Source organism: Ovis canadensis, chromosome 15 (assembly GCF_042477335.2).
Source record: "Ovis canadensis isolate MfBH-ARS-UI-01 breed Bighorn chromosome 15, ARS-UI_OviCan_v2, whole genome shotgun sequence".
Classification (NCBI taxonomy): Eukaryota; Metazoa; Chordata; class Mammalia; order Artiodactyla; family Bovidae; genus Ovis; species Ovis canadensis.
The window spans coordinates 57,814,259-57,836,233 of record NC_091259.1 but is presented as its reverse complement, the minus strand read 5'-3'; the positions used below and the strand labels follow the sequence as shown (position 1 = coordinate 57,836,233).

Here is a 21,975-nt window from a genome sequence, read left to right as displayed (position 1 = left end):
AATCACGGCAAGATGTCTTCAATCAGCTTTTTGGCCACCACCTGTGCTGTTTCTCTCTTGGTGGGGAAAGGTTCTACCCACCCTGAGAAGGTATCTATGAATACCAGTAGATATTTGTATCCATATTTACCCGGTTTTACCTCAGTGAAGTCCACCTCCCAGTATGCTCCTGGTCGACTCCCACGTTCCCTCGACCCATGGTTGGCTGGATGACAGGCAGCGTTGGTGAGCTGGCAGGCTTTGCAGGTTGATACGATATTTTCTATCATTGATCTGATGTCTCTCATGGTAACCTTGGCATGTCTAATCAGGTCCTGCATCTTGCGGGTTCCCAGGTGAGTGGTGTGATGCATCCTCAGGAACACCTGCTTTCCTAGTTCCTCCGGGAGGATCAGGGAGCTGTCTGCTGCCTTCCACCACCCGGCCAGTTGTTGGGTCATAGGCAAACCTTTTATCCAGTCTAAGTCTCTTGGTGAGTAGTTGGGTAAAGCTGGCAGAACAGGGCTCCCGGGGTCAGGCAATTGAAGGGTGGCTTCTATCACGGTGCCCTGGGCTGCATCTTGGGCTGCTCTGCCTGCAAAATTGTTTCCCTTTGAGGTCAGGGTGTTTGACTTTTGGTGTCCCGGGCAGTGTATTATGGCTAGTTTTTTAGGAAGCCACAATGGCGAGAGGAGGGCTTTTATTTCTTTATTTTTGATCATTTTACCCTCGGCCGTGAGGAGGCCTCTCTCTCTGTAGATGGCTCCGTGTTATATGGGTAGTAGCAAAGGTGTATCAGCTATCGGTAATGATGTTAAGTTTTTTGTCCTTCCCCAACTGGAGGGCTTTTGTTAGGGTGATTAGTTCAGCCCTTTGAGCCGAAGTGCCCAGAGGTAGTGCTTCCGCCCACACGATTTGGGTTTCTGTGGTTATGGCTGCCCCTGCATACCTGAGCCCATCTGGGACAAAACTGCTTCCATCCGTATACCAGGTAACTTCAGCATCCGCTAGAGGGCGATCTTGCACGTCCTCTCGCTCCATGTACCTGGGCCAGTATGTCGCTGCAGTCATGGATTGGGGCTTCCAAATCCGGGTTAGGAAGCAGTGTAGCCAGATTGAGAGCAGTAGGCTGCAGAAAGATGATTCTGGAGGGGTTTAGCAGTAATCCCTGGTAGTGGGTCAGCCGAGCGTTGCTGATCCACCTATCTGGGGGTTGTTTTAGTATGCCCTCAATGGCATGGGGGGCGGTGATATGCAGCTCTTGCCCCAGTGTCAGTTTATCTGCATCCTTGACCATTAGGGCCACTGCTGCAATCATGCGGAGGCATGGGGGCCAGCCTGATGCCACGGGGTCTAGGCGTTTAGACAAGCTACCGGCCGCTTCCAAGGTCCCAGATGTTGCATCAGTACCCCTTTTGCCACTCCTTGTTTTTCATCTACATACAGGAGAAAGGGTTTTGTAACGTCAGGCAACCCTAGGGCGGGGGCTGACAGCAGGGCCGTGTTAATAGTCTTGAAAGAGGTCTCCATCCTCTCCGTCCAACTGAAAGTGGTGGAACTTTTTGTGGCTTCATATAAGGGTTTAGCCAGTTCTGCATAATTTGGGATCCAAAGACAGCAGAACCCAGCAGACCCCCAAAATTCTCTCACCCTTCGAGGTGAATCCGGGGTAGGGATTTTAAGTACCGTTTCCTTTCGTGCCTCTGACAGCCGTCTCTGTCCTTCCTTTAATACATACCCTAAGTAGGTGACCTCTGGTTGGCATATCTGAGCTTTTTTGGCTGAGGCTCAGTACCCTAATTTTTCAAGGGTCTGCAATAGTTCTCGGGTGCCCATAAGGCAAGTCTGTTGGTCCTTTGCTGCAATTAAGAGGTCATCTACACATTGTAACAAGGTTAGTTGAGGGTGGTGTTGTCTGAACTCACCCAGATCCTCATGGAGGGCCTCATCGAAGATGGTGGGAGAATTCTTAAATTCCTGTGGCAGCCGGGTCCAGGTCAGCTGGCCGTTGATTCCTTCTTCTGGGTCAGACCATTCAAAAGTAAAAAGGTCCTGGCTCTTGGATGCCAGGGGGAGGCTGAAGAAAGCATCCTTTAAATCTAAGACCATATACCAGTGATGGTCCGATGAGAGAGAGGAAGTTGTATGGGTTCGGCACAGTAAGGTGAATATCTAAAACTCGGCGGTTGACTTCTCATAAATCCTGCACTGGCCGATAGTCACGAGAATTTGTTTTTTTGACAAGGAGCAAGGGGGTGTTCTAGGCCGACCGGCAGGGTCTCAAGATTTTCTGGGCTAGGAGCCTGCGGATATGGGGGTGATCCCCTATTGGGCCTCCAGGGTCATGGGGTATTGTCGGACCCAGACGGGGTTGGCCCCTGGCTTGAGATCTACGTATACAGGAGGGTGGTGTCTGGAAAAACTGGTTCCCCCTGTCTCGGCCCACACCTCGGGGAATTCATCTAGCCATTTTCAAATGTCTACCGGAGGCGGTATAGGTTTCTGGTGCAGCCGATATTCATCTTCTAATTGAATGGTCAGTACTTGGATCGGTCTGCCCGACTGGTCCAGTATTTTGGTTTCCCCCAGGAGGAACTGAATCTGGGCCCCCATTTTGGTCAACAGGTCTCTTCTTAGCAGAGGGAAGGGGCATTCCGGAATGACCATGAAAGAGTGGGATACCCGGCCCACACCCAAGTCCACTGATCTTCGGGTAGTCCATTGGTATTGTTTCATTCCAGTAGCCCCCTGCACCCAAGAGGTCTTTCCGGCCAGTTTTCCCTGGGGCTCTAGCAAAACCAAATATTGAGCCCCTGACAAGTCAATTGGGGTCCCTTCCACTCTTAGGGTTACCCTGGGTTCGGGGAGGGGCACTGAACCCCATCCTCCCTAATCGCTCAGTTCTTCGACAGCCAGGATGGGGGTCTTTTGTGGTCCCTTCTTTTTCTTAGGGCATTCCTTGGCCCAGTGTCCTTCCTCTTTACAACATGGACATTGTTTTTTTCCTAATGCTGGTCGCATATGGGGACGGCTCTTACCTTCAGCAGCCAGGCGGTGCAACTGGCGCTCTTTCTCTCCCCAGTCAGGAACTGTTGCAGCCAGCAGGATGTGTGCCATGTTACGGGTTTGGCGATCTGCTGCTTTTGCTTGTTTTTCCTCGGGGGTTTCTCGGGTGTTGTAGGCTCTTTCTGCTACTGTTATTAAATCCTGGATACTCTTTTCACCCAGGCGTTCAAGTTTTTGTAACTTCTTCCTAATGTTGGAGCCACCTGGTTGACAAAATGTATTGTCAAAGCAGCCTGAGTGCCTTCTGCTTCTGGATCCATGGGGGTGTATTGTCTAAAGGCCTCCATTAGCCTCTCCAGGAAGGCTGCTGGACTCTCGGTGGGGCCCTGCTGAACATTTCCCACTCTAGCTAGTTAGTAGGTTTCCATGCATCTGCCTTAAGCCCCCCCAAGAGAGTCTGGCGGTAGACCTGGAGCCTCTCCTTACCTTGTGCCATATTGTAATCCCAGTCGGGTCACGATAAAGGAAAAGAGGTGTTAATTTCATCTATATTAGTGATGGGTTCTCCATTTATCCCTGGGACCCTTTTACAGGCCTCATTCTGTATTCTTTTTCTCTCTTCTATGGTGAAGAGAATCTGGAACAGCTGTTGGCAGTCGTCCCAGGTTGGCTGATGAGTAAAAAGCACAGTTTCTAGAAGATTGGTTAAATCTCTAGGGTTGTCTGAAAACTTAGCATTTTGGGATCTCCAGTTATATAGGTCACTCATAGAAAAGGGCCAGTATTGATGAGGTTGGTTTCCTGCCTCATTGAGGGGGCCGGCCACTTGTAAGGGGAGGGTAACAGTTGAGTCTGCTGGCCCCTCCGGGGACCTGGCTGGCCGATGGCGAATATTTTGTGCGGGTCCTCCTCCACCCCACCGTGTTTCGTCCCTGGGTGAAGGAATGGCGGGGGCCTGTGGCGGTTCAGGGGGTTGGAAAGGAGGAGGAAAGAGAAGTTCTTCTTTTGTTCCCCTTTGCAAGATAGGGTATAGCAGCGCCATTGGTTCAGGTTCCTTGGGATTCTTCAGGTTTTTTCCTACACTTGTCACCAACACCTGAGCGGTAGAAAATCCCTGTTGAGGCAAAAAAGTTTTACCGAAGAAGGGGGCGCAATATGATATTTTCCCATACTATGATATAGGGAACTTGGTCAGGGTGTCCGATCCGCGGTCAGAACTGATATCCCAAACTCGGTGTACAGTTCCCAACTCAAAGGTGCCTTCTGAGGGCCAGCCTACATGGAAAGTCGGCCATTCTGCAGTGCAAAAAGTGATTATTTCTTTTAATTTCTACAGTGAGGTCATGAGCGCGCATCTTGACCTCCTTAAAATTATCAGTAACCAACGATAGAGGTATGGGGCTAGAATGGCATTGCCCCATCGTCCCGGGATCAGTCAGATGTTGGTAAATTAATACAGACAATACAAACAGCCACACAGACAGAGAGGAGAAATACACCTCTGGGACTCCGGAGGTAAAACTGAATGACGACGGCCGTTCAGTGGGAGCGACCTGCTATCGTCTACAGAGAACGGGGGCACTCCGTCCCCCCCGCCGGGGTCAGGGATGTCTCCCAACGACCCCCACCAGTGACTCGTCGGCCCGTCCACCTGAGTTGTATACCGGTCTCAGAAAATAGGCCCTGCCAGAAACGAAAAGAAAGACAGAAAAAAGCTTAACGGCTGCAGATGACTCTCTGGATCGGTCTTCCTGTGGAGCCGGTGGGAGATCCCAGATGAGCCCCCAAATGTTATGCCCAAGTCGTGAAATCTCCCAGTGACCACCAGGGAGCTGATATCTGATGCAAAAGCAAGAGAGTTTTTATTACCAAGCTTGAGCTGCGGCTCTCACCGATACTGATGCAGTGGCTATAGGGAGGAGCCCCGGGTTTTGGGTTACATTGCTTATATAGGGAGTGTTCATGGAAAAAAAAGTTTCTGCGTAGGGGGATGTCTGATTGGTCACTTTCTTTCGAAGGGTTGTGTGTTGGTTTTTGATTGGTCCCTATTACCTAGGTAGACCACGAGTTCCTGAACGTTAACTCAGGAGATTCTGGTCTGGGGTCTGATTGGCTCGTGGGTGGTGGGGTGAGGTCAGGGGATTTCCAAAGGCTCTTTTCCTGGAACCTTACAAAATGGAGTTTTTCTGTTAACAAAATGGAGTAGCTTAGGTCCTTCATGGGTAATCCACAAACTAGAGAACGATTATACCAAAGAAGTTCTCACACTGCAGTGAAAGTTCTAGGCCTCCTTCAGACTTCCCAATCTGGGGATCTCACAAAGGGACTGGAAGGTCAGGGAGATTTGATTACAGATCTCCCACAGGCCTAGGGAAGCAGACGCTTGGCACAGACAAAGCTTTGTGTGCACCAGGGCTGAAGAGAAAGGAGCAGTGACCCCACAAGAGACTGAGTTAGACTTGCATGTGTTTTGAAGTTTCTGGCAGAGATGTGGGTCAACAGTCACCTGCTGTGGGGTCAGCGGCACTGGCAGCAGCAGGGCTACAGGGCGTGTGGGGTGCTGGCATAAGTCTTCTTGGAGGAGGTTGCCACTACCCCTACCATAGTGCCTATAGCCTACCACAGAGACTTCAAACTTTAGGACTGGGTTTCCTTAGGTCAAACTATAGGGAGGGAGCACAGCCCCACCCATCAGCATAAAATTGGATTAAATATTTGCTGATCATGGCCCTGTCCAACAGAGCATGACCCAGTTTTCCCCACAGTGAGTCCATCCCATCAGGAAGCTTGCGTGGGCCTCTAATCCTCATCCATCATAGGGCAAACAGGATGAAAACCATAATCAAAGAATACTAACCAAAAGGATCACATAGAGTCACAGCTTTGTGTAACTCAGACTATGAGCCATGTTGTGTAGGGCCACCTAAAACAGATGGGTCATGGATGGAGAGTTCTGACAAAACACAGTCCCTGGAGAATAGAATGGCAAACCATGTTAGCATTCTTGCCTTGAGAACCCCACGAATAGTATGAAAGCTAAAAACATATGACAGTGAAAGATAAGCCCACAAGGTCAGTAGATGTCTAATATGCTTCTGGAGAGAAGTATGGAGAAATGGCTCCAGAAAGAGGGAAGAGGCTGAGCCAAAGTGAAAATGATGCCCAGTTGTGGTTGTATCTGGTGAAAGTAAGTCTGCTGTAAAGAATAGTACTGCATAGGAACCTGGAATGTTAGGTCCATGAATCAGGTGAATTGTGGTCAAACAGCAGATGGTGAGAGTGAATGTTGACATTTTAAGGAATAAGTGACCTAAAATGGGTGGAAATAGGCAAATTTAATTCAGATGACCATTATATCTACTACTGTGGGCAAGACTCCCATAGAAAAAATGGAGTAGTCTTCATAATCAGCAAGAGTCTGAAATGCAGTACTTGGATGCAATCTCAAAAACAATAGAATGATCTTAGTTTGTTTCCAGTTTGTGTATGGATATGAGAGTTGGACCATAAAGAAGGCTGAGTGCCAATGGATTGATGCTTTCAAACTGTGGTGCTGGAGAAGACTCTTGAGAGTCCCTCAGACTGCAAGAAGATCAAACCAGTCAATCGTAAAGGAAATCAACCCTGAATATTCATTGGAAGGGCTGAAGCTTCAATACCTCTAACACACGAGGTGAAGAGCTGACTCACTGGAAAAGACCCTGATGCTGGAAAGACAGAGGGCAGGAGGGGAGGCAGGTGATAGAGGATGAGACTGTTGGATGGCATCATCCACTCAGTAGATGTGAGTGTGAGAAAATCTGGGAAACAAGCATAGGGAAGAGCTGGTGTGCTGCAGTCCATGGGATTGCAAAGTGTCAGACATGACTAAGTGAACAATAGTCTATCAATTATATCAAATGAAGCAATAGAAGTTAAGTTTTAACATTTTAGATAGTCAGATTTGAAACGGAACTTAAAGGAACTAAGACTTAAGGTTCTGAATACCAACTAGGTTTATGCACGTCTTTTCTTATCCAAAAGTATCTTCTCTTAGAAATGGAGTATTTAGTTAATTATCTTTCTTGGTGACTTTGGCTACAATAAGAGGCCAAGAGACTACAGGTTGCCAACCTGCTGGCATTGCCGGATAGTGACAAGAACTAGGGGCAATGTCCCAAGGACAGAGGAGACCATAGCAATAGGGGTTACTAGAACTAGGTGACAAAGCAAGCTAAGTGCCTTGCCAAAACTTACCTTAGAGAAAAACTCAGTCTATTAAGATCAATAAGGTAAAATTGCTTTTCCAAAGGACAGAGGTCAACAGCTGCTACAGAGTGAACATTAGTAAAAGCACTGACTACTGTGAATACTTAAGTACCTGGCAACTCTTAACCTAAAGGATATATGAAGCCACAACAAACCAACAAAACCCCCTTGAAAAATACAACCCCAGTGTTAATCAGAGCTTCACTTCTTTTCTCTCTGGCCAGGCTCTGAGTACAATGCAGCATATGATACAGTATCAACTCTGTCCCAACTCTGTTAACTCTTGAAAATTTATGGGTAATGGTTATTTAACATATCTAGCAATTTAAAAGTCCCTTGAAGACCTTGAACGTCTAACCAGTGTTAGAAACTTTAGTGCTCTAAATGCAAAATTTGTTCCATCAAACTGCATCCTTCTCTACACTTTGCAAGTATGGAGTAGCAGACACATATTTAAGCATTCTGCAATAATATCTGTATTGGGAGTTTTAAAATCATTGGTTGAATATTTGTCATCCAGGCCATTTTCAGTCTTGAAATACCACGTTTCTAGGATGCTTATTTTCCATTTCTGGTTTTTCTGATCCTAGGTCAACATTGTCAATGATGGCTTCTTCAGTTTGTTTCTTGGTTGCACAAACCTCAATGTTTGGCCCAAATCTAACTTGACTTCTTTACTGTCAGAGTGTCAACGACTCCATGTTGCATCTCTTCAATAGGCTGAACTCCTGCCAGAATGGCCTTCTCACATTGTGACAATATTTTCAGTAGGACTTGAATGGTTTCAGTATATGTGAGGCATATCCAATATCTAACAAACTTTTTTTTTGACATCTAGGATATTTTTAATTAGGTCATTCAGTGTAACCAATTCTACCACTTCGTGGACATCTCTTATTAATCAGGTTTAGGCATTTAGAAAATATCGTAAAGGGTTTTTTTTTTTTTTTTTTAAATCTTCTGCTATGGTAGTCCAGGAAGTCCCAACTGACTTTTCACTTTGTGCTTTGGGCTCAGGCTGGGTGGCTACTGAACTCGGAAGCCTTTTCACACTTTTCCTTTGCCAGTTTTCCACTCTGATGAGCTTTTCTCTTCTCCACAGTTTATTTGGGTTGAGTCCATCTACTATAAATTCTTTTCACCATGGTATGTCTGTGCTGGTCAATGCTTTTTGACTTTTCTATTTAGTATTAGAAAACAAAGCAGGCCTGGCTACCATTTCAGCTGCTATGCTTCTTGATAAGTGTCTTATGTCCTGAGAAGCACCTGTTTTGATACCAGATGAAACTGTATTTGTGATAACTCTATCTCAAGGCCCTTTCCAAACTAACATTGGTAGGCATATCTTGAGGCCTTGTTTCATGTTGTCTTGGGTATTACTGTGGTGACTTCTTTTTTTTAGGGAAGGAGATTATTCTTTTCTATGTCAATTTGCATAGTATCTGTTCTCTTTATTGATTTGGTGTAAAATCAATCCGATTTCTTCTCTGGGTGGATAAAATGGGGCAGGAGGGGGAGATGTTTGCTCAGCGCTACAGAGAACCACGAGAGTCATCATTCTCATCCCCCTTGATTGCCACATGTAGGAGCAGCTCTTTTCCAAGCTGGTATAGTCAGGAGAGATACACATTCATCAAAAAGGAGGAAGGAATGACTATCCTGAAGAGCTTAATAGAGACAGGAATAAAGATGACACAAAACCCATCAAATGAAACAATACTATTTTCAACTGATTGCAAAGTGTCTTCAGTTAATAACTTGGCACTTATTTAAAAGGCTTAACAGAAGTGAGACCAAAACATTTTGTATTGACATGAAGTAGCAGCATCTTTTATTTAAAATAACAATACACTAGAAAAAATATGGCAAATATAAGTTTGCTTTCATGGAAAACAAAACAGTTACAAAGCTCAACCACATACCAAAGTTCACCTAAAAGAACTTTTCCTCTTGTAAGTTAGAAGGGATTTAAAAAAGAAACTAAACTAAGGCTTTTTAGAGAATTGGGATACAGATCGCTCAGTCCAAGGGTACCCCAGTTTAAATAGCTACATGAATTGAGACAAAAATTATTTGAACATACACCTTTGTGAGATGAAATGCAAATGTTGAAAGTCAACCATTAGTTCACCCATTATAGCCAAAATAAACTCTGTTCATGTGTATCAACATATTTTACACAAACTTAGTTTCTGTATCTAGCTGGGTGTCTAAAGTGAGTGTGATGGGACTGAAAGGGGGAAATATAGAGCATGGTCCTCAAATAAGACTTCAGGAAATCTGCAAGAGGGGGACTACAAGAATGGGGGAGAGATGGGGACTAACACTGAGCACCCACTGTGTATCAGGTTCCACTATGGTGACTTCTAATAGGAGGTAGCACAAGTTGTCTGCTCTGAGATGTGGTGCTCCCAATTTTAGTTGCAGTCATCATGAGAGGTTCTATCATTTTTTACTGTTACACTGCTAGTGTCTACAGGCTGAGGTTTTGTGAATTTAGAGACTGGCTGAAAGTTTCTTGGTTGTTGCAGAACTCTCATCTTTTACTTAACAATTAATCTTGGACTGAACAACTTGGCCACAGAAAATCCAAGCACAAGTTCCTTGGGCATGTTAGCATCTTGCTTTGTCTTTTCTGTAGTTTTATTTTTACTATTTTTAAGGAGAAATGCTTGGTTTAATGTCATAACGTTGATGTTGGGGGTCATCTTTAATTGGTAACAATAGCAGAGTTTTATCCTCAGAGTTTTAGTGATTGATACACCTCAGCTAATTTATCATATTTTAGGGGAATAGCTTTTTCCATTGTTATATATTTGATTTAGTAGGTTTACTGACATATTTATCAGCCATTTTTGTCTTAAGTTTTCAGAACTTTTGTCTCTTCTTGGACCTGGCCTTCAGATATCTTCACTGTCCGAGCTCTACCACTGATAATATCTGATTTTCCTGTTTGTATGCAAACATGTTTTCTTACCAGATGCTCCTTGAGCTTTTGTCATCTTTGCTCTGAGCAGGAACTGGACTCTCAGACTTTGGGGGCAGCTGAATGTCCCTCAGGACAAATGGGGTGCTCAACACAGCTCAGACAAGGGGAGGGAGGTGTTTCTGGCTTGACCACCGCAGATGACTCCTCACTTTTAAAGAATCGCCCTTCACCCTGGATGTTCAATAACTTCCATAAACATCCATCCCTCTGACAGAATACCTCTGTAAGCAGTCATCTTCTCTACTAGTGTCTGCCAGTGTTCAAAAAGACTCCTATCCTTGCCCTCAAAGACAACATTCATGTTTATCCAGGTTCCATTTAAAACCTTGCACTTTGATTCCTGAAACTGGAACTTTAACAGTCCATAGTTTCAAGGCATCCAAAAGCTCGTGGTGTAGCATAGGAATCCTGTTGTGCTTGTTTTTCTAGCTTGATCAATGTGAAGAAAGGAGCTTAATCTGTTTCCATGAAGGGACTTAACTGCACACCTGAAGAGGGCAGAATTAGAAGAAACACTTCTGATTCTTCTCTTCATACCCTAATGACCCCTCCACAAGGGATGCATAATGATTCATCTGTTTAATGGAAACTGAACAACAAATACTCCTCTCCATGTTTTGCTGAATAGTTGTCTCTAATCTATGGCTCTATAGTTTACAGGTGAAAAAGGTGTTTCTTCATGAAGCTGGTTAGTGCTGACTCAGACCATCAGAATACCATATTGGATTGAGAAGTGAGCAACTAATGATGGCTTTAGATGTTGGTGCCATATTCCAAGTTGTCATAACACTTGTATGTACTCAGTGATCATGTTCTGTCTGATTTCTGGGGATAAACCTAGGATCTCTGATTTCCTACCTTTACTAATGATGAGTCAGGGCTATCCTGTTACCTGGAATCATAATCATATGTGCATCCTTGGGGTGTGTCCCAACCTCTGTTAAATCCCCCAGTCTCCAAGGATTATATGCTTCTATCATTAACTAAATCATTTGTCTCCAGGTAGTGTTTATCATTCAGTACCAATTCTATCACTTCCCACACTGTACCTGTACACAGATGTTATGGGAACTTTCCTTCATGTAGATACCTGTCTCAAATGCTGACTTTATCTTGTCAGGCTTAGACTGGACTACTTCAGGGGCTGTGTCCCTATTGCAGAATCATGTGTCAGATAATGACAATTACAAGTCCCTTGGTAAGGGTAATAGGGAGACTATTTTATGACTGGTGCCTGAACTCAGTGAAAGATTTCCTTAATCTAAGTCTGAGTTCACAGGGTGAAAAGAGAGAACTCTAGAGATCAAGAATAAAAAACCAGTATTTGGATAGCATACATAGTGCATATGTTAAAAAGGGCAGGTAGTTTGTGTTTATGCCTTTATGAAAACTAAACTTGTGACTCAAAACTGGGAGTCCTCCTCCCAGTTCCCTCTCCACCAAAACTGGTCCTCAGTGAAGAGAGCAAAGGTAAATCAAAAGTTGCTCAGCCTAAAAGATCAGAATAGGGTATTCAGAATAGGGACTTATTTGGATTGAGAAGTCCAAGAACAGACATAGAGAACAGAAAGCGCTCCTTGTGGGCATGCAAATTAAAGTAGTTGTCATAGTGTGGATCACTCACTTCTGCAGGAAGCAGGACAACCAGGGTAAGCAATTTGAAAGCTATTACAAGGAATTGGTTTGTACAGTTATGGAGGCTGAGAATTCTTAACTTGCAGCTGTCAAAGGCACAGGAGAGCTGATGCGTAGTTCCAATCCAAGTTCAAAAGCCTGCAAACCAAGGAGCCTATAGCATACACTCTGGTCTGAAACCCTGGAGCAACGAGACCCAAGAAGAAGAGGCCACGTTTCAGTTAGTCCACAGGCAGGGCAAGGCCGACGTCCTGGCTCAAGGTGGGTCAGGCAGGAGGAGTTTCTCCCTACTCAGCCTTTGCTCTGCTCAGGCCTCCAGCAGATTGGGTGGGGCTCACTGGCACTGGGGAAGGTGTCTGCCATTCAACTGTTCCTCTCATGCCATATATACCCACAGACAGAATGTCAATGTCTGAGCCATGGGGTGCCTGGACACTTGTTCAGTCAAGTTTTCATATAAAACTAACCACGTGGTAGATCTGAGGGCATAGAATCTGGTAACTCAAGATGTAGAAGGTACTTAGAGGCCCCAAAGATCAGTGACTGAATAGAGACCAGGCACTAGACTGCAATATAGAGACAACTCAGTACAGTGACTGAGCTGGGAAATGAGAGGCTAGTCTCTCCTTGTCTTCTCAGACAAGGAGGCCAAGAACAAATTAGTAAGACAACGAATGGAGGGCTTACTAAGTGTACCAAATCAAAATGACACTATACCTTGAAACATTATCTTGAAGCTTCAGAACACATGCTTATTGCAGCTCCAGTGCACAAATCTTCGTATCTACTCTACCTGGGCCTAAGAACTTTGGGATAATAGAATGAAGACAATAGCATTTCTAACAAAATTCCCTGCTCTCAAGATGTCTATCATTAAGGTCAAGAGGGTATTAAGTGAACCTTGTCCATTTCTCCAGCAGTTGGAATGTGGCATTCTTATGTGGCACAGCAGGGCTCACCATGTCAATCTGGTGGTCCTTCTCTAAAGCTGAGTCAAAAACTGGGATGAACTCCAGCAGCTATGTCTTTAATGCATCTGGACCTGTGTCTTAAGACAGGATTTAAGTGTCCTAAGAGCTTCAGTTCAGTTCAGTCGCTCAGTCATGTCCAACTCTGTGACCCTATGAATTGCAGCACGCCAGGCCTCCCTGTCCATCACCAACACCCGGAGTTCACTCAGACTCACATCCATTGAGTCAGTGATGCCATCCAGCCATCTCATCCTCTATCGTCCCCTTTTCCTCCTGCCCCCAATCCCTCCCAGCATCAGGGTCTTTTCCAATGAGTCAACTCTTTGCATGAGGTGGCCAAAGGACTGGAGCTTCAGCTTCAGCATCAGTCCTTCCAAAGAAATCCCAGGGCTGATCTCCTTCAGAATGGACTGGTTGGATCTCCTTGCAGTCCAAGGGACTCTCCAGAGTCTTCTCCAACGCCACAGTTCAAAAGCATCAATTCTCCGGCATAAAGAACCTCAAAAAACCTATGAAGTTGAGCAGAAACTAAAGAAGCCAAGATTTTTGGTAAATTGGATTTCCATGTCACTCATCTTCCAAATATAGTTCCTTTTCCTAGAGCTCTATTATTTCACTTAGTTTTGTTTTTTTCTAACCCTTTGAAGGCCTTGCTATCCTGAACAATTTCCAATGGAATCTATATTTCCTGAATCTAAGAATTTCTATCTATTTGAACAATGTACCTGGGCAGATTTGGTCATGCTTTCTTATTACAAAAGCAGGTTTGTGTTTGCAGATAGCTGTATAGTTGGTTGTGCCTTTTATCTTTCATATCCATGGGAAATTTATCACCCCTATGGTTTCTAGGTATGTATTCCATTGACTTCAGTGTCTCAAACTTCATAGACACAGCAGTAATGTCATGGACTTTAATATAACCTTAAATCTAGTTTGGTAGCTGGTAGTCATCTTAACCCTGTGGGCACATTTTTCTTTTGATTTATAATGGTATATGACATGAAGTGCTTATTTTCCAGTTGCTAAATATTGCAGTATCTTCATACAGTGTCTACTTGATTAGTGTTCTTGGGTGTTAGTGTGCTCTGGGTGTTAGAGCACACTAGTTGGGTGCGCTCTCCTGGGTGTTAGTGTGCTCTATGAAGATGCCTTGCTCTACTCCCATCTGCATGCCTCTACTCTATATCATCTTCAGTTTTTCTCTCCCAGACCTTTGGCCAGCAGTCAGGTCTTGGCTGCTGCTCATCAGATGTATGTATTTAACCCGCAGGGTGGAGATTTTTTCACCACACACAATGGATAACCAGGTGCACTGGCAAAGCTGTGTCCATTAGGAGGACTACCCTCTCTTCTGTCATCCAAGGATACCTTGAGTGGAGTTGTTCAGCAGACATTCATGTTTGCCTTATGCTCCCAAGTAGATCTATCTGTGAAGCAACCTTGGCATTTTCTTAATGTTTCTCATGTTCTAGAATGCATGTGAGTTTATAAGGCCTCCAGCTGTTGTGGAATCCATAGTCACAAAACACATCTCGGAGAACAGTCAAGACAGTGGGGTACAATTTATTATGCCAGTGGGTCCAAGGGGAATTGGTTCTCAACAAGGACCCCGCTTTCTGAGGACTTGGTTTTATACCCCAGTTCTGACTGGTTACACGTTAGTAATTGACTTAGTTTTACAACATGCAGGTGCAGAAGAATTAACAATTACAACATGCAGGCACAGGCGCTATCGTTAATCTGAGACAACTTGACCTTTACTTCCAATCTTTGTTTTCCATCTGTGAGGAGAGGGTTTCCAAGGAGACCTGGTTTCTCTTTAACGATGGTTTCCTCCTTCCAGAACAGGGTTCAGGCCCCATTCACATCCTGTCTTAAGACGGCTGAGAGTCTTCAAGATAGAATCCCTCTTGCCCTCCTTCCTCCCAGTGGACCCAACACAGCAGCTACAGTTCAAGTGTTCAATAGTTATGTGTACATAGTGGCCACGGAGTTCAGTTCAGTCGCTCAGTCGTGTCTGACTCTTTGCGACCCCGTGAATCGCAGCACGCCAGGCCTCCCTGTCCATCACCGACTCCCGGAGTTCACTCAGACTCACGTCCATCGAGTCGGTGATGCCATCCAGCCATCTCAACCTCTGTCGTTCCCTTCTCCTGCTCCCAATCCCTCCCAGCATCAGAGTCTTTTCCAATGAGTTAACTCTTCACATGAGGTGGCCAAAGTACTGGAGTGTCAGCTTCAGCATCATTCCCTCCAAAGAAATCCCAGGGCTGATCTCTTTCAGAATGGACTGGTTGGATCTCCTTGCAGTCCAAGGGACTCTCAAGAGTCTTCTCCAACACCACACTTCAAAAGCATCAATTCTTCGGTGCTCAGGTTTCTTCACAGTCCAACTCTCACATCCATACATGACCACTGGAAAAACCATAGCCTTGACTAGACGGACCTTTGTTGGCAAAGTCAAGTGGGCTACTGAGTTAGACAGTACCAAATACTAGTTTTGCAGCAATGCTTAAGGAGTACTCTGGGAGCTCCCTGGAAGTCCAGTGGTTAAGACTCTGCATTTCCACTGCAGGGGGCATGGGTTTGATCCCTGGTCAGGGAACCAAGATCCCATGTGCTTTGCTGCATGGCCAAAAACCCCAAATTAGAAAAAAAAAATGCCCTGTATGCACTGTATATGGAAAGAAGGCAGAGAGAAATTGAACTATGGTACAGATCCAGTGTAGCCTTGGCTACTCCAAGAACTCTCTAGAATGGCCTTTCAGCTTTCTGCTTAGTTGGGTCACAATAACCACAGCATTGGTCTTCTCTGGAAGACATGTGGCATTGAAGTTTCTGAGGCTGAGACAACTCCTGGGGAGGCCAACAAATAAAGGCTGCTTGGTAGCAGCATCTTGGGGCTCAAGTGCTTCATTAAAGCAAATCAGTGTGGCTGATCAGTGTCTGCTGCACTAGACTGCAAACCTCCTGTCTTAGACCTTAAACTTCAAATTTCTTAGGCTTCTTGAATTCTCTGTTCAGAATTCTAGACATGTGACTTCATGAATAATTGAAGGTCTAATTATTCTTCAAAGACCATCCTGACTCAAATATGTCAGTCCTTGTATGTATGATTGGGAAGGGATATAAAATATCCATGATATTCTTTATGGGTCAAGAAAAGTAGTAAAACTAAGTTTAGACAATCCATTGGCTTTATCTATTTTTTGGTATGGGGACTAGTAAGGTTCCTCAGGTGCCTAAGCATGGGTTTTGCCAGATTCGTTACTCCTGGTATGATAGACTCCTTGGCCTGTGGAAAGTCCTTTATCTATGAAAGAATTTCTCCCTACCCTGCCTTCTCCTGGCCCTCCTCTCCCACCTCCTCAGAAATCAGCTGAAGAGAGATAGGAATGGCCACAGGCGATGGCATTTCAGGAGAGTTGCTGGTAGAAGGGCCATGGATCAGCTCAGGTGAGAGGAGTGGGGACTCCCCATGTCACTTTCAGAAGACAGCCATCTCCCCTCACCCCACTTCTCTCCCACTGCTCCTTTTAGTCCTTCTCTAACACGAGGCCTCACTTCCTGTCCACTTGGTAACATTACTACATGATATTACTGAAGCAGAAATTCATGTACCTATCCCTTAATCTCCTCAGGCAGTCTACTAGCATTCCTTGAGAACTTGCTTTCGTGCTATTGTATTAATATTTAGCCAACCTAAAGATTCCATAAACTGATGCATGCCTATTAATGACTTTCTATTATCCAGGTAAACCTAAGCCAGTTTGATCAGGTTTTATAAAAATGGAAGTAAGCCTCTGCTTCAGGGGCTAGTTTAAAAAATAACCCTCAGGTTGAGCATTTGGGTTAATCTCCTGGGTGAATTTTTTATCTCATACCTTGTTTCTGGGTCTAAATAGGGAAAACATTGCTTAGATGGATATTAGAAATATGGATGGTTCTTGCCATGTATAATGGCTCCAGTGAAGGATGCGTACTAAGTTGCCTCAGTTGTTTCCCAACTCTTTGCGACCCTATGGGCTGTAGCCCACCAGGCTCCTCTATCAGTGGGATTCTCTAGGCAAGAATACTGGAGCGGGTTGCCATGGCTGCCTCTAGGGGGATCTTCCTGACCTAGGAATCAAACCTGCCTCTCATGTCTCCTGCATTGGCAGGAAGGCTCTTTACTACTAGTGCCACCTGGGAAATGATATTCAGGCTATAGCTGAAATCCTTCCTGTGGCAGGGAAATGACTTATTCTCTCCCACATCCAACTGCACCCTCTTCAAAGGCAGAATTGCCTTCCCCATGGAAGTAACACAAGTGCATTTTTATAAGTTACAAGATCTCACTACTGACATGTATATTTCAGCGGCATAGCGTAAAGTTTAGGAAAACTCTTTGGGAACTGGTGTTCTCAGTGGAAATCTTCCTTGCTATTCCAATTTTTTTTTAAAAAAACTAATGGATATTTGTGTTAACTAATGTTAACTAATGATAACGGATATTTCCATTAGTTATCAACCCATTCATCTGGAGCCCCTTCTCTTTGGGAGAAGCAGTAAGCAGCTAACTTAAAGACTATATTCTGGAAACTGTATCTCTAAAGACTCTCTTCCTAAGAAAAAGGACACAAACTTGTTGCCAAACCTAGGCATATGTTTCACACTGGGCATCTTAAGAGTTGAAGGTATTACACACTATCATATGCATCTTGGAACAGCCCCATCACTGGCTTCTAGTGCTGCATGGTTTCAATTCTGCTCCAGCTGGGAATCATCATGAAGAGGACATGGGGTATTTGTATGCTTCTTTCCCATGGAGATGAGATTTTTTTCCAAGAGCAAGAAGCAGTCTGAAAAATATGTACTATAGCATTCTTCCTCAAACTTGGCTATAGAACAGTGTTTTAGACTCAGACTATTGACTCCTTAACTTCTGCCAAACACTTGCTGACCACAACTTCACCTACTGTCCTGCACATATACTCTTGTTTACCTATGAAGAAAACAAGATATAGTCTTCCGCCAAGTCCTTGATCAGAACTGACTCCTTTTTTCCTTCTCTGACTATATTCTTTTTTTTTTTAAATTTTAAAATCTTTAATTCTTACATGCGTTCCCAAACATGAACCCCCCTCCCACCTCCCTCCCCATAACATCTCTCTGGGTCATCCCCATGCACCAGCCCCAAGCATGCTGCATCCTGTGTCAGACATAGACTGGCGATTCAATTCTTACATGATAGTATACATGTTAGAATGCTCTGACTATATTCTTAGACTTTCTATCCCTAGTCTTGATCAGTTTCTAACCTCAATTAAAGAGAAAGATTGTCCCCTTGTTAATTTGATTTCAGAACAAACAGATCAGATGGCTGAAATGTCAATATTTAGACTTCTAAAGAAAGCAGTTTTCTAGGTGACTTAGAATAGTGTAGCACTGGGTATCGTGGTTTCAATGATGTGATGATGAAAAATTTGCTTTTTAAGAAGCAATTAGCACTTGTTTGTAGAAACTGAAAACCTCAATTTTCTTGTGACAGGTGCTTAACATGACATGAAGCATGATGACCACCAGATGTCTAGGCTTTCTAGACTTAGACCTTAACACCTCCCACATATTTAACTTTTAAAGCAGATGACATGATTATTTTTAAAAGTGAAATAGATCATATATTATCTCTATGCTTTAAAAGTAATGTCAGTAGTAAAGATCTTTATCTGAACCCAACACCCCACCAAATTAGACATCTCCCCTTTTAAACCACAATCCTGCTTCCTATGGGTATAGAGCACATGGTAGAAAATGACACCAATTAGAGTCAAATTTTTCCACACCTCAGCATCTTGCTCAGGGAATGTGAATGTGTATAGGCTCAAATCTCAAAGCCACTAATGCCAATAGGAAGAAATGAAGAGATGCATTTCCTTCTTAGCGCATTTATGTCAGTGGACTTGATTTTCCTAACTGAAAACAAAGGAAAGCTATTCTAAAAGTTTTTGCACTGAATTTTCCTAACTGAAAGCTAACTTAGAAAAATAAGTACCTAAAGCACCACAATAAAAATGTGCATAGGATCATAAACTTGAGAGGGTAGCTCTACTTTAGTTTTGAGACACATTAGAGCTTAGATGGAGAAGGCAATGGCACCCCACTCCAGTACTTTTGCCTGGAAAATCCCATGGGTGGAGGAGCCTGGTGGGTTGCAGTCCATGGGGTCGCCAAGAGTCGGACACTACTGAGCGACTTCACTTTCACTTTTCACTTTCATGCGTTGGAGAAGGAAATGTCAACCCATTCCAGTGTTCTTGCTTGGAGAATCCTAGGGACGGTGGAGCCTCATGGGCTGCTGTTAATGGGATTGCACAGAGTCGGACACGACTGAAGCGACTTAGCAGCAGCAGCAGAGCTTAGACATGGAAGAATGTAAGTACTGTGAGGCTGTCACTGAGGTGTCTATGACCTCATGAAAAGTTGAAGGAAATTACTCAAATCAAGATTTCTCAATGAAAGAACCTGGATATTGGGTTAAGTTAGACTAAAGTGCTAACTTGGAACTTAAAACATCTCTGATAGAAGGAATTGAATTTCTGTGAAGATGAAGAACAGTCCAAAGACCACTCCACTTCTGATCTAACTAGAGTTTGGGGTCCACAAATCCACCCTTTCTCTGAAGAGATCTCTTAATAGCATCCTAAAATTAGGTAATTCTTTGAAGGACTGTGAACTCACTAATAGCTGGTATACTCATGGCCACAGTGTATTACAGTGAAAGAATGCAGAGTAAAATCAGCATGGGCAGAAATGTTGAAAGATTCAATGCCTAGAGCTTCCAGTTTCTCCCAGTGGAGTCACAGGCAGCACCTGTCACCTGGCAGCAGTGTGAGACCATCCATGGAATATCTTCTTCCAGGGATACTCATCTTGTGTCCAGAGATGGATACTTGACTGGGGCTTGGGCATCTCAGACCTGGTTGACTGCTCATATGGCTAATTTGTTTCCAGCTCTTCCAGATGTCAAGTGAATACCATGTGATAACAACACTGTTGGACTATTTATTGTGTTCCAAAGCCCCCAGGCAAACAAAGACTCTTATTATCCATGACATTCCAAAATCTTAGAGATCACTTTCCAAGAAACCAGAGAAAAAGTCAGCCCTCAGTTTGGGTAAGGTCAATTCATCTGTCCTCATTTTAAAACTTTATCTAAAATGAGAGCTTTTGAGCTATTAAGAAAGGTGAATTAGCCATGAAATCCCACAGATAAGGATCCTCAAGTCAAATTTTAAGTGGGTTTCAAGAATCCACTATTTAAAAAATCTAAGTTAAATTCAAAATGCACATTGTTTTCATCAAGCCAATGAAATCATGTTAACTTCTGATAGCATCTTCTTATCTGTGAGACTGTACCTGGACCCAGGGGTCTGTAGCACTGGTCTTGGACATATATAATTGAAAAGGCAGGATCCCAATAGGATATCAACACAGGAGCTTCTGTATGGTGGAGTATAACTCATGTTAGCCTCATCCTCTCTCATCTTCATGTCTGTCAGGATGAGGGGTCCAAGAGGCTGCATAGTTCAGGACCTCCCCAATGGGACTGAGGATAGAGGACTGTCCTGTTTACTTCTACAAATCTAAGCCAACTTTATGCCAAGTTAAAGCCTATTGCATCTTATGAGCATACTAATACAAATATGTGACCACTGCTGTTAGCAATCCATCTGTTCTAGTAATTCCCCTTCTGATAGTCTCATTCACTGGGGTCCTATTTTTTTTAAGGTGTTTTAGTTTATTTATTTTTGTTCTGTCCTGTGTTAACATCTCCTGGAGATATTAACTACTATAGGACAAAGAGCATGTACAGCACAATCCCCTGTATCAAAGAATGTAGGAGTCCCTTGGATGAAGAGCCCATAGCACCAAATACAGATAATAAATCCTTCTCCCTTACTGGAAAACAAAATAAGAACCTATGTCCACTAGGGAGAAGCAGACTTGGGGAGTAGAAATGTCTTTGAATAATATGTCAGTTCTGAGAGTGTAAGAGGAGTTAGGGACATGAACTGTGTGTAGCTGTATCTTACCTGTTTTTTCATGTTTTAAAAATATAAATTTATTTTAATTAGAGGCTAATTACTTTACAATATTGTATTGATTTTGCCATACATGAACATGAAACCACCATGGGTGTACATGTGTTGCAATCCTGAACACCCCTTCCACCTCCCTCCCTGTACCATCCCTCTGGGTCATCCCAGTGCACCAGCCCCAAGCATCCTGTATCATGCATCGAACCTGGACTGGTGATTCATTTCATATATGATATTACACATGTTTCAGTGCCATTCTCCCAAATCATCCCACCGTCACCCTCTCCCACAGAGTTCAAAAGACTATTCTACAGATATGTGTCTCTTTTGCTGTCTCGCATACAGGGTTATTGTTACCATCTTTCTAAATTCCATATATATACTTTAGTATACTGTATTGGTGTTTTTCTTTCTGCCTTACTTCACTCTGTATAATAGGCTCCAGTTTCATCCATCTCATCAGAACTGATTCAAATGTATTCTTTTTAATGGCTGAGTAATACTCCATTGTGTATATGTACCACAGCTTTCTTATCCATTCATCTGCTGATGGACATCTAGGTTGTTTCCATGTCTTGGATATTATAAACAGTGCTGTGATGAATATTGTGGTACATGTGTCCCTTTCAATTCTGGTTTCCTCGGTGTGTATGCCCAGTAGTGGGATTGCTGGGTCATATGGCAGCTCTATTTCCAGTTTTTTAAGGAATCTCCACACTGTTCTCCATAGTGGCTGTACTAGTTTGCATTCCCATGAACAGTGGAAGAGGGTTCCCTTTTCTCTGCACCCTCTCCAGCATTTGTTTCTTGTAGGCTTTTGGATAGCAGCCATTCTGACTGGCATGAAATGGTACCTCATTGTGGTTTTGATTTGCATTTTTCTGATAATGAGTGATGCTGAGCATCTTTTCATGTGTGTGTTAGCCATCTGTATATCTTCTTTGGAGAAATGTCTGTTTAGTTCTTTGGCTAATTTTTTGACTGGGTCAGTTATTTTTCTGGAATTGGGCTGCAGGAGTTGCTTGTAAATTTTAGAGATTAGTTGTTTGTCAGTTGCTTCATTTGC

General features: G+C 43.7%; 3 pseudogenes; all 3 read right to left on the bottom strand.

Annotated features, from left to right (window-relative positions):
• Window positions 1-2: 2 nt before the first annotated feature.
• LOC138420179 (uncharacterized) lies at window positions 3-4,027 on the bottom strand (annotated as a pseudogene).
• Window positions 4,028-4,031: 4 nt separating this feature from the next.
• LOC138420178 (cytoskeleton-associated protein 2 pseudogene) lies at window positions 4,032-9,368 on the bottom strand (annotated as a pseudogene).
• Window positions 9,369-9,577: 209 nt separating this feature from the next.
• On the bottom strand, window positions 9,578-10,523 carry LOC138420177 (cytoskeleton-associated protein 2 pseudogene; annotated as a pseudogene).
• Window positions 10,524-21,975: the final 11,452 nt, after the last annotated feature.